Here is a 17,023-nt window from a genome sequence, read left to right on the forward strand (position 1 = left end):
TGGTAGTTAGAAAGACAAAGGCGAGTTGAGAGATGTGAGCTAGGAGCTAACAGCAGAAAGCAACAGGTTGGAAAGCCAGAGTTGTGTGATTTATGTTTAAATCCAAGGCTGTGGCTATGGGGGAAGCAAAGCCCTCTTGGAGTGTTAATGCTGTGAACCCCTCCATCCAGTGCCAGGTGGCCTTTTAGGAGCCCCACGACAATGGATCAAAATTGGTTTATTAGAATTATTGGTTGGTAAAATAAAAAACGTATTAGGAGATAATCTGCAAGAGGGGCCTGGATATTTGGACTGCCTAGGGGCCTCCACAGGCTTTAATCTGGCACTGCCTCCATTGTAGGCTCAGGTTGTATATATGTGTAAATAAACCATTTATCATAAAGATACCAGTCTCCGCTGTGCCTCATTCTTAAGGAAGTGATTGGAACCCTTGAAATCTCACACCACTTGGGAGTCTGGGGTGACATGCGTATAAATGTGGGATGCAAACTTAATAAATGATAATAAATATAAAATGGGCACAGTTTATGTAACACCCCACCACTTTTTAGGACTGATGGAGAAACTGTGTAGACAAGAAAAAACAAAAGCACATTGTGTTCAATGGGTCTGACTCCCTAGGATGTGCGTTTAGGATTGGGCTACAAGTGTAAGTTGTAAGTGTAAGTTGTAAGTCCTTGACTGGACCTAATGGTCAGGGGTCCCTCTACCTTTTACAAGTGTAAGTGCAGGAACCCATCAGGAGGTTTGAATGTTTTAACTTTTTTATATTTTAAAGTAGCGTTGCGGATATCTTTTCATAAACATCTTGTGTGTGTGTGTGTGTGTGTTACAATCAAGCGGTGTATGAATTATATGAAATAAATAACTCCCCCCCCGCACCTGCAAGGAGCATAAGGTGGCCTCACAACAACTCTGCTCGGTAGGTTAGGTTGAGAGCAGGCAAAGACGACCTGGGGGCCATTCACCGCGGCTTGAACCCTGGTCTCCCAGGTCTCTCGAACCGCGTCCGCACCGCGCTGTAGCCTGCGATTTGGGGCTACATTTTGGCCAAGAGCGGTGGCATCTGAGCCAGCCATTCATTTTATACATCTTTTGTGTGTGTGACAGAGAAAGGAAACTTATTTGGGGGGGGGGGGAGAGGGCACCTGGCCGGGGAGGACAACCAGCCGGGCGCGCGTGTGAGGCGTTGTTTTGAGGGGCGGCGGCAAAGGCAGGCGGGGAAAGAGGCAGCGGCAGCAACAGCAGCGGCGGCGGCTGTTTCGAGGGGTGGAGGCGGGCAAGCTGAGGCACCTGAGCGGCATCCGCCTCCTCTTCCTCCTCCCTCTCTCCGCCCTCTCGGTGGTTTCGTCTTTCTTTCTTTCCTCCGCCCGGAAACTCACAGGCGAAGCAGCCACGTTGCCTCAGCCCGAAGGACCTGGGCCGGGTTCGGCGGCAGCGGCGGGTCCCCTGAGGAGAGCCGGGAGCCCGCGCTTTTCCTTGGCGCCTTTCCCGCCCTCCCGCGGGCTTGAGGAGCCCTCTCCCCCTCGCCTTACCTCCACCAGGTGAGTCCGCCTCCCTCTTCCTCCTCCTCCCTCCTCCTCCTTCTCCCGAGCTGCCGTGGGATTGAGACCGGGTCAAGCGCGGAGGGGAAGACGCACCCAACATCGTTAATTTTTTACCACAACACACACACACACCACCCCGCACGTTAGAGTTTAAAAGTTTCGGGGTTTGGATGGGAAGTGTAAGTTGTGAAGGAAGGCAGGAACTCTTCGCTGCGGCTCCTTTCAGAAAGGATCGCCGAGTTCTCTCGCTCTCCTTTGACCACCTCAGGATGACTTCCGTGCCCTGAGAGTGAGAGGGGTGTGGAACCAATAATAGTAACAACAGCAGCAGCAACAAGGCATAAAAAATGACTCATGTGGTCAGGGAGAGCTTCAAAATGTTACTTGGTTTGTGGTGAAGATGAGTTCAGTTCAGTTCTGTTGTTGTTGTTTGTTGTTGTTGTTATTTTAACTATTCGCTGACTTCTGTTTTGAGAAAAATTAATCAGGCGATTTGCAAAACTCCGATTAAAAAATTGGATTAGTGGGGGAGGTTAATTTGAATGGGGGTTATGCTTGGCGGATTATTATTTCTCTGCTGTCTCTCTCTCTCTCCCCCCCCCCCCATAATTCCCTTCATGATACTTGTGTATAGGTGAATTTCTAGTTCAGAGCTCTGTGATGTGTTTGTCGCCCTCAGTGTCTTTAGGTCGAGCTAAGAGTGAGCAATTGTCCCATCTCACAGGGTGGTTGTGAAGATAAATTGGGGAGAGAGGTTCCATCGCTAATGTGGTCCTGATCCCCCATGGAGGTAGGGCAAGATAAAAATGCAAGTAGTTAGAATTGTGCAACAGGGTTTAGAAACTATGTCCTTGGTTCATGGACAAACATGAATGGGAAGGGTGGAACTCAGTAGAGATTCAGGTGCTTTATAATACAAATACATTATATTATTAATATTAATCTTATTGAAATGGTTGTGATCAACACAGAAACCAAACCGTGTTTTGAACCACCCAGCAACAGTGCAAGAGCAATTATTATGGATTAGTGACTTCTTAATAAGTTTTAGGTGCTCTTTTTGCCTTGTGACATAAGAAGTGGGTTTATTCCGTCATTTGATGCAATAGCAAGTTTAGATTGTACAGAGCATGTCTGCCATAGTTGTAACAACTTGTGATCTCCCAAAACTGCAAGCAAACCCAGCAGTCACTGGCGAGTTATTCTCTGTTTTTTTCTTACCTGCCTATTAAATACTGGGTGATTGGGATGGGTTTGTCAGGCTAAAATAAATACACACAGGCTGGTATGGTCATATTTGGTGTCTCACAGTTTGTGCAGCCTAACCCATGGCTATCACAAACACTGATGAATGTGTTTAGTATATTTCTATCCAGCTTTTTAAGACAAGCACTCACAAACTTGGTAAAAACAATTAGATTTAGAGCTAATTAGGCTTAACTAAGCGTTAGTCCCATTGAACTCAGTAGGGCTACTTCTGAGTAGGTTTTCTGTTATAGATCTGGGAGATAGCAGTTTTTAGTTATGCGGTGAGCGTTTCCTGAGAAGCAAATCACATCAAGGTCACTGGGATTTGTTTACCTTCTAGTAAGTGTTTAGTCTTGCATCCTATTTAGGAGTCATATGCAAGCCTACTCAGTAGTTTTTCCTGTTTAGAGAAATGCGTATAATATTGCAGTCTAAATCCTGATTAATTGTGATGTTATGTATTAAAATCTAACAGTTGCTTCTGAAATGCAGTGATCACAACACACCCACCCCATGTGCTCTTATGACTAACTCTATATGGTATATTTACTTCTGCCTAATTTACCATTTTTCCTTTTTTGTAGTGCCAAAAAAAGAAACCTAGTTGCAAAGCTAATGTAGAATAAACAGTATTCTGAAATAATGTTTTGATTCACAGTTGCCTTTTTCTATGTAAATCTGAGTTTGGACTTTGCCCTTTTTGATTACTGGTAGGTAATCTTGTTTGCCTTCAGTTTTGTGAAACAGGTAATAATTGAATTGGCTCTCTTTTGTGGAGTTCTTTGGAGCCTCTGTACAAAACCCATTGCTACGTAAGCATTACTTCACTCCAGGTACAATCCAAAACCTGGCTGCTACCCAATGGGCTTTTTGATGTAGCCTCTCCGTGCACCTCACAATGCCATTTTTCAAGGCTTTCCAGTGCAAGCAGGCAGAAGAGACAATTCTGTGACAGCAGAGTGATGTTGGTGTTACTCCACAAGTGCAGGAGAACAGGACTGCGCCTCCACTCAATCTAACCCTCTTCTACCCTGGCAGAAAGGGAATTTGGCGGCTTGCACAGTTTGTCTTGATTTTTAAATGAGCAATTACACATTTGTGCAATAAACACAGTGATCCAATTCACACATAGTAAATCATAATTAATGGTATGCTCTGTATGCTCCTCACTAGTGCTGGGGGGAAACAAACAAGCATCCCTGGCTCTGCATTGCATCTGAACCAGGGATCATGATTTGCTTATTCTGTGCCCTCTTAGGCATGAGCATGGTAAGTCATTAACCATGATGTGATGTTCAAATGGGGCCAATTTCAATGGCCTTTGTTTTCGAAATACGCAACTGAGAAAATAAATAGTGACACAATAACAAAAAGAACAATGTGTTTTGGCACCTTAATGACACACACATTTATTATGGCATTAGCTTTTGTATAATACAGCCATTTAATCAGATGTATGAGGTGTTATCTGAGTTGCAGGTATATATATACCCACGGGGTGGCATGTTGGAATTATAAACAGTCAGATCAAGAGTTCAGGATAAAACTTCATGCATCTGATGAATTGTATTGTGGACCATGACAGCTTATGCCTTAATAAATTTGTTAGTCATTAAAGTGCCACAAGATTTGTTTTGTTGTTTTTGCTGCAACAGATGAACATGGTTATGACTCTAGACAATGAATAACAAAGTGAAAGATGCATGAAAAATGTAAAGACAAGGAAGAAGAAATGTTTTTCTTATGCTGTTTTACTAGGGTGGGACTAATGAGATACATCCAGGCTCTTAAGTGTCATGTATTGCTTCCTTTCTTATGAACCATCAGTTTATTTTCCTGTGAGCTGATTGAAGTTGTGATGAATATGATCTCTCCTGTCCAAAGTCTACTTTTGTAGCTCATAGTCAAAAGATGAGAGACAGACGTAAATATAAGATTCTCTCATTTCAGCTTCCAGCTAGTGATAAATGAAAGAGAAGGATTGTAGAGCTCTACATATATTGCAGATAAAGATGGCTTTGTGCTTTCAAAAACCTCATCTTCCAAAAGCCCAAGTCTTACAGAGGAAATTGCTGGTTAAACCCCTGACTTTGACTTTCGAGGCAATATAATAACTATGTTTCTTCACTGAAAAGGATGGTTGAAGAAGAAAATTAAATAGAGCCTTACCTACATATTATGTGGATTAACCACAGAGAAATATAGAATCACAGAATTGTAGAGTTGGAAGGGACCACAGGGGTCACCTAGTACAGTCCCCTGCAATATAGGAATCTTTTTGCCAAATGTGGGACCTGAACCCATGACCCTGAGATTGAGTCTTGTGCTGTACTGACTGAGCTATGCTGTGGGCAGCGCAGGAGCAGAGTACATAATTTTTTTAGTCACTTGGGAGGTGTTTTCTTGATGATAACAAAGACTACTTTATATACTATCCATAGCATTTTTATTGAAATGTTAGCGTGAGAGTTCTGTAAAGATAATGTTAAGGGGAGCAATCATGCTTGCTTTTCTAACTGTATAATTCTTGGTGCTCTTTGTGTATCCTAGAACAAATAAGGGAGTGCCTAATAATCCATTGTTTGTAGAGAGAAAAAGTGAATTCTGATGTATGGGATACCAAAATCTGGTTTGTTGGTTTGAATGTCATGCCAAGCAACAGTTTGTCCAAAGCCTCATTTAAGGTTTGGTTTTACAGCTGCTCTCAGCCCATTGTTTGTCAGATGTTGTCTGTTTGGTCAAGGTTGGCTCGGTGAACAATGTCAGGACCATCTCAGTATATGGAACTATGGTGGAGCATGGACACGGCTGTCAACCTTCCTTTTTCTTGCATTGGGAAACGGCCATAGCTGCCAACCTTCCCTTTTTTGCAGTGGGAAACGGTGCTGGATTAGGGGAATTTCCCGCAAAAAAGGGGAAAGTTGACAGCTATGAGCATGGAGTGATCCAACATAGAACCTGAAAACTGTTGGGAGTATTACTACCTAGAAGCTCTAATATGTAGTCGCTTACACCTATGATGTAGCCAAGTTTGGGACTGTGAAATTGTGGCGATTGCTCATATTTTTTCTTTTCTTGTTCTTAGATGATACCATGGCCATTGGCTAGTGTAATGAAAGTTTACTGATTACTGAAATTGTATACAGGTAAATCCAGTAATTTTTAATACCTTGGCTTAAACCTTAGACTGGGCCTTAGGAATTCTCTTGAAACTGCTGTGGCTGTTGCAATCCACATAGTTCACCTATACCATGGACATTAGTTCCATAAGATGTGATGATGGTACCGACGTAGATGGTGTCGAAAGAGAGTAAGACAGATTGATGGCTACTAGACATGTTAGCAATATGCTACTTTCTGGAAGAGTACTTTTGCCTCCATGTCCTGCTGTTGACTTCTTATAAGAATCTGATTGGCTGCTGTGAGAAACAATAACTGGACTAGATAAGCCAGTGGTCTCATCCAGCAGGGTGGCTCTTATGTAAATGTGTAAGAACAAAGTTATGGGTTGAAATACTTTAAAAATGGTTCTATAATAATGTGTAGATTCTGTGCCTAAAACATCTGCACCAAAGAAAATGTATTCTCTGTCCATAATAAATTATGCTAAATAAATGTGTTTATTTGTTTTAGTTACCAGAAGCTGTTTTGCTGTTTTTCAAGGGTTAAAGGTGTTTTTGACAAAGGACAGAAAAGGAGTATCAGACGAACATGATGGTTGTGGCTAGATGATAAAGTAGTGGAATGAAGACATATAATAGTGATTGTGAGAGCCGTGTATGGAATTGTGCATGATAGTATAGATGTGTATGGAGTTGCGTGGGGTGTTGAGACCTTGCCCTATTAATGTGGAATTTGAGAAACTCTAAGGGGGAAGCAGAAAATTCACAGTATCATTCACAGTGCTATTTCTTCTCATTGTTCTGTTCCTGGCATGCACTATCTATTTCTGCTTTGTTACATTAATGACTGTCTGGCTAGACATTCTGATTAACATTTTCAAATTATATTAGATAAGGAGCATTTCTTACTGTGCTGTCTTGAAGAATGATAGGTGAGAGAAGTGTACAATTATGACTGTTTGGCTAGACATTCTGATTAACATTTTCAAATTGTGTTAGATAAGGATGATTTCTTACTAGGCAGTCTTCATGAATGACTAAATAATAGGTGACAAAAAGTGTGTGCCTGTGATCTGTTAATATGGACAGTTTCCCAATGTTGGAAGTACACGTCTGAGGCTGCTGACGCTATCTAGTATAGCATGATTGGACAGGAGTGAAAGAACATGCTAGAAATGTGGCTGTAGGCATTATAATTTGCTAAAGCTTCATAAGGTAAGGTAATTACTTAGCATTATCTCTCTTAAAATTAAGTAAAGTGGAATTTTCTGATAAACATATAGGATGATATGTGTTTTGAAGTGGGCTTTTCAAAGAAATTAGGTAGTAGACAAATGGTCTCCATTTATTAACACTTTACCACATCCTTGGAAGGTAACCATTTTGTTGGCAACTCTTCTTTTAGCTGCAGTTACTTGGATAAATCCTAGGTTTTAACTTTTGCTTTTAGTTGGGATTTTGTATGTTAATTGCAGGAGACATTATTTGTTCAGTCTTGAGCCTTAAGTTTGGGTGCTTTCTTTGTGAAGTCACTAATATCAATAAAAAGAATGGCGACACTTAATAAAGTATGATATATCAAAACAGCTTGTTAGTTCAAAGCGCATTTGGAAATGGAGGACAGTATCTTTCAAAAGGAAAAGTTGTTTAGTTTGGAAGACAGAGTAGAAACATTATTTAGCTGCTGATCGTGAAGTTTAATAGGGTAATTTTCTAATATTTTCACTTAGGCTTCCATCCTATACTTACTTACCTATCTGAAGAAGTGTGCATGCACACGAAAGCTCATACCAAGAACAAACTTAGTTGGTCTCTAAGGTGCTACTGGAAGGAATTTTTTATTTTTTATTTTGTTTTGACTTTGGCAGACCAACACGGCTACTTACCTGTAGCTGATACTTACCTGGAAATAAGTTTCTTTGAACATAGCTGTATACCTCACTCCTTAGTCTGAAGACATTCTGAGTGGTTTACAGAATTCTTAAAAACACCATAAACAACAACGTCTTTAGCATTACAAAACCCAGCAGTACAGTAAACTCAGCATAAAAGCCTAGAAAACTAAAAATCTGAAAGACTTGGGCAAATAAATTGTTCTTACCATGCATGCTAAAAATAAATCAGTGCTGGAAGCCTTCCCACAGTAAGTGTTCCATAACTTGGGTACCTCTTCAGAAAAGTTCCTCTCATTGGCCATTGGCCATCTTACTTTTGGAGGTGTAGGGACCCAGAGAATGGTCCTTGAGAAAGACTTTAATACTCAGACAGGTTTGTGCAGGAGAAGATTGTCCTTCATATATCTGGATTCTAGCCTGGTAAGATGAGAACTAGCAATTTGAATTGCTCCTGGAAATGGACTGGGAATTGGTGCCGATATTTCACTGCTGCTGAGATGTGCTTCATATGCTAATCATAAATCTAGTTTCTTTGTTTTGTACGAACTGAGGTTTCCATGTTGTCTTAAAAGGCAGCCCTTGTACAATGCATTATAGAGTACTCTTTAAGTGAGATTTTACCAGAGCATGGGTAAGCTAGTCACACTATCTCTTTCTGGGCATGTTTAGTACCATCATTAGTTAGTCAAATGTTCTTTATGATACAGAAACTACTTGGGTTTATAAATTTAAGGCTGAGTATAAGGGCAGCTCAGCATCTGGTTCTGATTCATTAGGGAGAGGGCAGTCTATCCAGAAAGGGATCCACTTCTGAAGCCAGACGAACTACTCATCAGAACTTCCTCCATCTTAATCCAACTTCAGTTTATTGGTCCTCATCCAGTCCATTACCAACTCAAGGACCAGTTCAGCACTTTCACAGCTTCAATCTAAGAAAAAGCAAAATAGAGTTGTAGATCTACATATTGATGACATCTCTCCTCAGATATCTAGATGACCTTGTTCAGTGGTTTCACATAGTTCAGAGATGGAGAACCTATTGCCCTCCAGATATTACTGGATTACAACTCCCATCAATCCCAACCAACATAGTCAGAGGTAGGGATCATGGAAATTGTTTTCTAATCGCAATTGTAGGGCCACAGGATTGATCCTCACCCCCAGTGCAGATATTAAATAGCCTAGGCAACAGTATCAGAATTTACATGTTATATAGGAAGAATTGGAATTATAAGAAGCATATGAAAAAGAAAGTTATTAATAAGGGTGAACTCCTAAAGAATATGGGAGACATTTTAACCTTCAGGGAACCATTTCTCCATAGACTAATCTTCTGAGGAAACCCTTAAACATTTCAGAGCACTCTAGGTCATGATTCGGGGTAGACAGTAAATTCACAGGTAAGTTTCCCTGGGTGTCCTCATTGTCCTGTGTGAAGTGTGCATGCTACAACATGCCCACAGCTCGACACAAATATTAGTAATGGTGGGCAAGCTGTCTCTCAAGAGAGCTTGTGCATTATTACAGTACTTCACACTTAGGAACTCCTCATAGACTTCCAAGGTTTTCTTGGAACAAATTCTCATAGAGTCATAGGTTTTCTTGTAACAAATGTGCAAATCACCAGTATATGAGAAATTGTGTGCCGTCTTCAGGGTGATGGCCATAGCTTGGTTGTAGAGCAGATGCAAAAAGTCCCAGGCATCTCCAGATGGGTGAATAAAGCTTCCTGTATGAAACGCTAATCAGGGTAGACAACACTTAACATAGGACAAATGGTCTGACTTTATAAGGCAGCTTCCATTGTGGATAGCTACTATTCTTCCTAAATTATTCTGCTTATTATCTATTGACTTTTTATATGCTTCCACCCACAATATGCCAGATAAGCACATGCTGAACTGCTTTAGTTCTTCCCTTTGACCTCTTTCTAAACTTATGCCATGACTACATTCCTGTGTAACCTGACTCACAAAATTCCTGTTTAGATCTTTAGCGTAGATAAATTTAGGTGGCTAGGCAGAAATTTATTTATAGGCATTAATAACTGGGAAGGGAGAAATCCACAATAACTTTAATTTATTTCTAGGCTCAAATATCCACTTGTTGGGAAAAGTAGAAGAGAGAGACTGGGCAGATTGTTTACCTGGTTAGTAGACCATTAAAAGTTACATGATTGTGTTGTTGTGTCCTCCTATATGTGTGGTAACAAAATGTGAGTGGTTAAAACCACCTCATTTCTCAATTTGAAGCTGCACATACCTGAACAGTATTTGTCAGTACTGACATCTATTTGACCATGATTGTGCAGAACAGCATTACAGTATCTGGTTGAATCATTCTTACTTCGAGGAAAAGCCTTGTGTAGAAATGGAGAGGCAACAAGGTACAAGAGGAACACTTACGGTACATTACTAGCATTTAAGTGAATTTCCAGTGTACAGAGTGCCCTGTGAGAGGCTGCTCAGCTCAGAATGTAGAGACTGAAGCAGCTTGGTTCAAGCTAGGCAAGATGGGAGCCAGAAGGAGCCAACTGGTTGGTAAGCTGCCACTTGACTACCCCTTTAATAAATCGGGTAGCCAAAATGGTGACCTCCAGATGTTGTTGATCATTACTCCTGACCATTGGCTATTATGGCTGGTTGGTTATTCCTGCCATGAGGTATGCTGGACCCTTGCAGTTTGAGGCTTTGAAGATAAATGCCAAGAAAATGATAATATGTGAAGCTGAAAAAATACAACTCTTTTATGCACCCTACAATCAATAACAGACAGGAGGCAAGCATTCATATATTGCAATAACTCAATCTTTTCAAGCAACAACTCAAATTGTCGTCAAGACCAGCTTGCCAATGTCAGTCACCAACCTGGCAGCCAGAGTTCTTCACATGGTCGCAATTGGCACCTGCCTGGCTAATTTCTGAACCTCAGCTCTCAACATCTCATAATATCTCTATTTATTGATATTTGTCCAAAGATACACAAATGGAGGAGGGAATGTAAAAGGGGAAATATGAAAGGAGGGGGGGGGAGAGAAAGGAGAGAGAGAGAGAGAGAGAGAGAGATGGAAAAAGGTAAAAGATTTGTCCTGCAGCTGAATGTAGTATCTACTCATTAACACCCAGCTATTCTATTTTCTATGACCCAATATCTTTCAATATTGCTCTCAACATCTTAGGCTGTTTGCTATGCTGGCTAAGGCACATGGCAGTTGTAGTTCACCAACTTCTGGAGAGCCACAGGTTGGCTTTCCTTGCCATTAAGGTATGTTGGGCCATGGCAACTCTTTGTCAGCCGCATGCCTGTAGATAGACCATCCTCTCTGAATGCCTTTTTAAGAGCTGGTGTTACATTGACTTTCTCATCCTTGGGTATGGAGGCTGATCTTATGGATACTTTGCATAGTTTTGTTAGAAGATCTGCACTTTCACATTTGAGTTCTTTAAGAACTCTTGGGTAGAGTTAGGGAAGTGCTGGCCTAAGGGATCTCCTGTCATTATGCTTTGCCTCGGCTTCCAAGACTCTAGGACTTCCAGATAAGTTAGCTCAGTGTTTTTCAACCACTGTTCCGCGGCACACTAGTGTGCCGCGAGATGTTGCCTGGTGTGCCGTGGGAAAAATTGAAAAATTACTTTATATATAGTCAATATAGGCACAGAGTTAAATTTTTTAACATTTTCTAATGGTGGTGTGCCTCGTGATTTTTTTCATGAAACAAGTGTGCCTTTGCCCAAAAAAGGTTGAAAAACACGTGAGTTAGCTCATGCACAGGGATCTGCCCTACATCTTCCACAGTGAAGAGAAATGATTTCAGCTTCTTGCCAATCTCCTTTTACTCTTTTAACATTTTAAGTCCCTTCTATACCAAAGGTTCAACCACCTCCTTAGCTGGTTTACTACTCCTAGTGTATTTAAAGAATTGGTGGTGGTGGTGTTAATTGTGGGCTTTGTGAAGGCAGTGTATATGGAAGACTGGCATCCACAGGAAAATAGGCTGCTGCAGGAGGCTGTAGTGAAGACTGCTTCATATGTTGCTGTAACACCTGAAACAGTGCTTCATGAATGTAGTTAGACCAGGAAACTGCTTTGAAGAGTTCTGGAAATAAAACCCTTTGAAAGTTGCAGAAGAGATGGCAATGCCTCTAGTTTAAAGACCTCAACACCTTGGGAGAGGTTGATTTATCAGCTTGTAACACAACTTAATAGTGAAAACAATCCAGCATGAGAGCAGTTGACAGGAAATGCCCCTTCTTGTACCTTCATAGGACCACATGTTTATGTCCTTTCACAATGTAGCCATTCTGAGATAGCTAAAGATGTGGTCTATATCCTATTTTGTTTCCAAAAGAAGACTGTAAGAGCCAGAGTACTGCTTCTGTTGAGGCAGGCTGGGTGACAAATTCCTAGTTCTAGTTACAGGTAGGTAGCCGTGTTTGTCTGCCATAGTCAAAAAAAAATAAAAAAAAATTCCTTCCAGTAGCACCTTAGAGACCAACTAAGTTTGTTATTAGTATAAGCTTTCATGTGCATGCACACTTCTTCAGATACCCTAGTTGTTAGTCTTTTCTTGCCCCACCCCCACCCCACCGTGTTCCTGGTGAGCACCTACATTTCAGGAGAAAAGTGAACAGTTATTACTCTGGTATTAATTCATCTCTTAATCCACCAAAAGAAAGAGCAGAGAAATATGATTGTGTTGGGGATGGGAAATAGAGTTTCTGCGAGCTAAACTCTCAGAACTGGTTGCACAAGTATTGTGGCTGAGAAACAAATTTGATCGCTGGCAGGCAAGGTTTTGCTACCCAGGAGCAAGGTAGCAGATGTTGTATCAAATGGTTTTGATACCACTTAGTGTTTTAAGGCTGTGAAATGTGACAATATCTTATGCTGCCTCCAAATTTCATGGGTATTAAAAGACTCTTGGAGAGTCTGTCTGTTTTAAATGACAGTGATCAAGAAAATATTATCTTTCCTCCACATTAACACTCTATATAAAATCTCCTTTGTTCTTGACCTCAGGGCCTCAGCCTCAAAAAGTGTTTGGCTAGGAGGAGACTAGAGGTTGGGAAGAGTCAGCTGCACACATAGTTGCTGCATTCCCTCGATCATTTTGGTTGCCCATTTCTGAACATTTTCAGTTTGGAGAAGTCCTTTTGGAGTTCGTCACAATTTTGGGCAAAAGATTCTTGCACTGCAGGAGACTGGACTAGATAATCCTTGTGGTCCCTTCCAATTCTATGATTCCATGATTCTTTTTGCTTTAATGCCTCTGAACACCATCAGCAAACCTGGCTGCCTCACTACTGTACTTGCACCTAATTTTAGATACAGTTGTATCTCTTGTTACGAATGCTTCAGGATGCATACAACACGGGTTACGAACGCGCTGGACCAGGAAATAACGGAACGCGTTACTTCCGGGTTCGGTGGTTCGCGCATGTGCGGACGTGCCGAATTGTGTCGTGCACATGTGCAGACATGGTGCTTCAGGTTACGCATGTCACGGGTTATGAACGGGGCTCCGGAACAGATTCTGTTCGTAACCAGAGGTACCACTGTAGTTTATTAACAAGTTACTTTTTAAATATTGATAGTCATTTCTCAGGTTACGGCCACTTCAGATTGCTTTTTTTCAAGTTAAGAATGTGGCAAACCCGGAAGTGTTTACTTCTGGGTTTTGCCGTGCGCACATGTGCAGAAGCGTTCTGCGTGCATGCGCAGAATGCTCTATCGCACTTCGCACATGCGCAAAACCGTCGCTCTAGTTGCGGACTTTTCAGGGTGCGAACGGCACCCTGGAACAGATCATGTCTGCAACTAGAGGTACCACTGTATTACTTGGACTACTTTCCAGTCCTAAAGTATGGAGGCTGATTTGAGGGGCAAGTTACATATTTTTGTTAGAAGATCAGCAATCTGACATTTGAGTTATTTGAGAAAACTAGGGTGGGTACCATCTGGACCTGGCTATTTGTCAGTTTTTATTCTATATAGGAAGTTTAACAAATTCAGTGTTGTACTTAACAATGTAGTGCTAGTCATGAGCAACCAAGAATTTGATGCAGGTGGATATGTAGGATAGTTGATGGCAGAAGGATCATACTCACATACTTCTTTACAAGACTGAACAAATGTATTATGGTGCAAGCTTTCACAGACTAGTCAACCTCATCAGATACAAGAAATGTTATCCTAGGTTGCCAAGTACATACATATATTCATATGGGTATGCATTGAAAAGTTTAAACCAAATACTGTAGCAATGAAACTGTTTTAGTAAATATTTTGCTTAACACTTTATCAGAATTCAGATAATCCCACAAACCAAATATCTCAAGTCCAACCATAGGGTTCCAAAATTTTGACTACAAGCTGACATAAATAGTGACAGTGACACTTGGCCTTTTGTCTGACTGTCAAAAGATATGAGTTGGCAGGTTGGCTGGAAGACATTTTTTATTAGTTAGTAATATATGTACGGTTGGTTTTGCAAGATTGCGTGATCATGGATAGGAAAAAGTGATGGCAGAATAGTGCAGTAGTTTACTCTTTTGGGATGATACTGATTGCATTAAACGCATACTTCCACCGGTTTTTCTAGTTCCTGTAGGACACTGGGTTGGTTGCACATAAATTCTGTTGCCATGTCTAATCTGCTTGTCAATATTTTTGCCACCTGGACTGTGAAAAGGCTCAAGACATATGACCTTCTCATGTTCTTATCAACCCTTAACACCGGGCTTATCTTTTGATCTACTCACAAAAGCACACAAGGACTGCTACACTTGTTTATTTGCTAGGCAAGGAACTGGAATGTTGCATATCCTGTCTTCTAGGATGAGGTCCATGCTGCTTATGCAATGTAATGTTCTATTATACAGTTGACTTAATTGAAGAATTAACTATGTGCAAATCTTTAAAGTTTGAGGATTCCACTTTTAGCATTTGGTGAATTGGATTGACTAAAATTCTTTTATTGAATGAGTGTTTTAGTTAATTTCAAAAGTGCATGTCAACTAGTCTAATATATGTTCAGAGTTTTTCTTACCCAATTCCTGTATTAGCAACAGCATAAAAAGGAATAAATTCCAGGGTCTAAACATGAGTATTGAAATTCATCTTGTTAGTTTTTGTCCAGTTCTCCAATCTGTTATAAAGTCATATTGAATCCTATCTTCTGCAGTATTTAGCTACCCCTCCCAGTTTTGTGCCATCTGCAGATTTGTTGAGTATCCCCTCTGTTCCTTCATACAAGTCATTCAGAACGCTACATATGACACTCCACTTGCGTTTTTTCCAGGGAGGTGAGAAATTGTTAGTGAGCCATCCTTGAGTTTGGTCAGTCAACCAGCTACAAATCCACCTAAGTTACATACATTGTTAGTTCCATGGTTCCCTAAGCATTTATTTCAAGTATAAAAATTGAGCTGCCCATTATACATGTTCCTACTAAACAGGCTTACCGGTATTCTGCTTTGTAGCAGCCTAGTACTAACACCTCCCACCTTGAAATTTCTAGTTGTTGGGTTTTTTTTTGTTTTTTTTTTTTTACTGCCTGAGGCCAGGATTCTATTTTACTTTTCCTTGAGATATATTATTATTTTGTTTGATAGGAAGAACAGAATATGATGTTGCCTGTAGGATCTTAAAAGCTAGGTGTTTTGCAGTTGAGCCAGCAAAAGTTGAAGAACACTGCTTTAGTCAGCATTTCATTCCTTGGATTTCTTCCTAGATTTGAAGATTAAATAAAATGCAAAATGAACTGAAAGACTCAACATTGTCTTTATATTTGGCATAACTAAGTTATTAGTATGCTATAATGCCATAGATGTGTAAATACAAAGAGAATATGTGTGATTCAGCAAATGGTGAAAGCACTGTAATTTGACATGATTAGAGGCAAGAGCAGACAACTTGCTACTATTGTAGGGAATAATTTTAAATTAGCAAGACTATAAAGCATAATGGGTGCCTCATTTGGCATTTTATAGCTAGAAACCAGCAGCATGCAATTGTTCTTTTATTTCAGGCATCAGGGGTTATTAGAACAGCGGTAATGATAATGTAAACTGGCCCCTGGAGTGGGGAGATAACCCTGCTGCTTGAAAGTAACAATATGGCTGAGAGGGTAAAAATGCCTGGAGTCTGCACACAGCACTCTCTACCACTGATGCATGCCCAGGGACATCCTTTAATTCCCACCACCACCCTTAAGTTCTGACTGTTGTTGGTCAGGGCTCACTGTTTAAATTTATTACAATGCTGTGGAACTCTGCTACATCAAGGTTATTGTGGAAAGTGATGGCTCCCAACTGCCCAGCACTTACCATGGCACTTCTGCCTGCCAGACAGCCTCTGCAACCACCACCAGGTAAGCCCTCTATGGAAAATCCATAGAATAGCCCCAATAGACAGGACTTTGCTGAGGAATCCTGCAAGCCTTTAACTGTTCAGGTTGGCTTCTGTAGCAGCCTTCATATAGCCACTGTTTCATGCTACTTAAAAATGTAAAAACTTCTCTCTGCTTTTGATGTTATAGCACAGCATGGGCAGGTTTTCAAAGGTTCTTCCTTCAGGAATCCATTCCATATTGACTTGGAATCCTCAAGTGTCTGCTATGGAATTCATGATACTGAAACAAATCGGAGGGTGTAGGTAGCTCACATGGAACACTGGCCAGTCGTGTTGGGTCTCATCAGCATATCCTAGGATGCATCCAACACACTAGCTGCTGCACATTGCTTGGGAAGCAGCGGCGTCGTGAGGGGGGCAGACCGCCCCAGTTTCCAGGGGAGGGGGTGACACTTGGGCGGGCCCTGAGCAAGCCACGGAGCGAGGCAGCCTCGCCCCGCAGCCTTCTCGCAAACCTGCTCTGTGGCCTGTGAGCAAGCAGCGGAGTGAGGCTGCTCTGCCCCAGGGCCCACCCACCGGCGCCGCTATGGGGCTGCCCCGCCCCTGCTGCTTTTCGCTCTGCGGCTTGCAAGGTCGCCACAGAAGCAGCAGCGCCGACCCAGACGGAGTGTGCCTGTGTGTGCACTCCATCGTCGGGCCGCTGCTGCTTCTGTGGCAACCTTTCGAGCCGCAGAATGAAAAGGTGGCTCGTGGAGCTGCCGATCGCGTGCGGTAGCCCCACAAGCCACCTTTTAGCTCTGCGGTTCGAAAGGTCGCCGCGGAAGCAGCAGCGGCCCGACGATGGAGTGTGCACGCCCCC

General features: G+C 41.6%; 1 protein-coding gene across 1 annotated transcript in view; it reads left to right on the forward strand.

Moving 5' to 3' along the window:
* The first annotated feature begins 1,424 nt into the window (after positions 1 to 1,424).
* Positions 1,425 to 17,023, forward strand: part of LOC117040073 (ligand of Numb protein X 2-like) — a 39,794-nt gene continuing 24,195 nt past the window's right edge. Inside the window, exon 1 of the mRNA XM_033137618.1 lies at positions 1,425 to 1,544. The gene's annotated coding sequence lies outside the window, so the exon portion shown is untranslated. The remainder of the gene's footprint in view (positions 1,545 to 17,023) is intronic.

The sequence above is a fragment of the Lacerta agilis genome, chromosome Z, assembly GCF_009819535.1.
Source record: "Lacerta agilis isolate rLacAgi1 chromosome Z, rLacAgi1.pri, whole genome shotgun sequence".
Classification (NCBI taxonomy): domain Eukaryota; kingdom Metazoa; phylum Chordata; class Lepidosauria; order Squamata; family Lacertidae; genus Lacerta; species Lacerta agilis.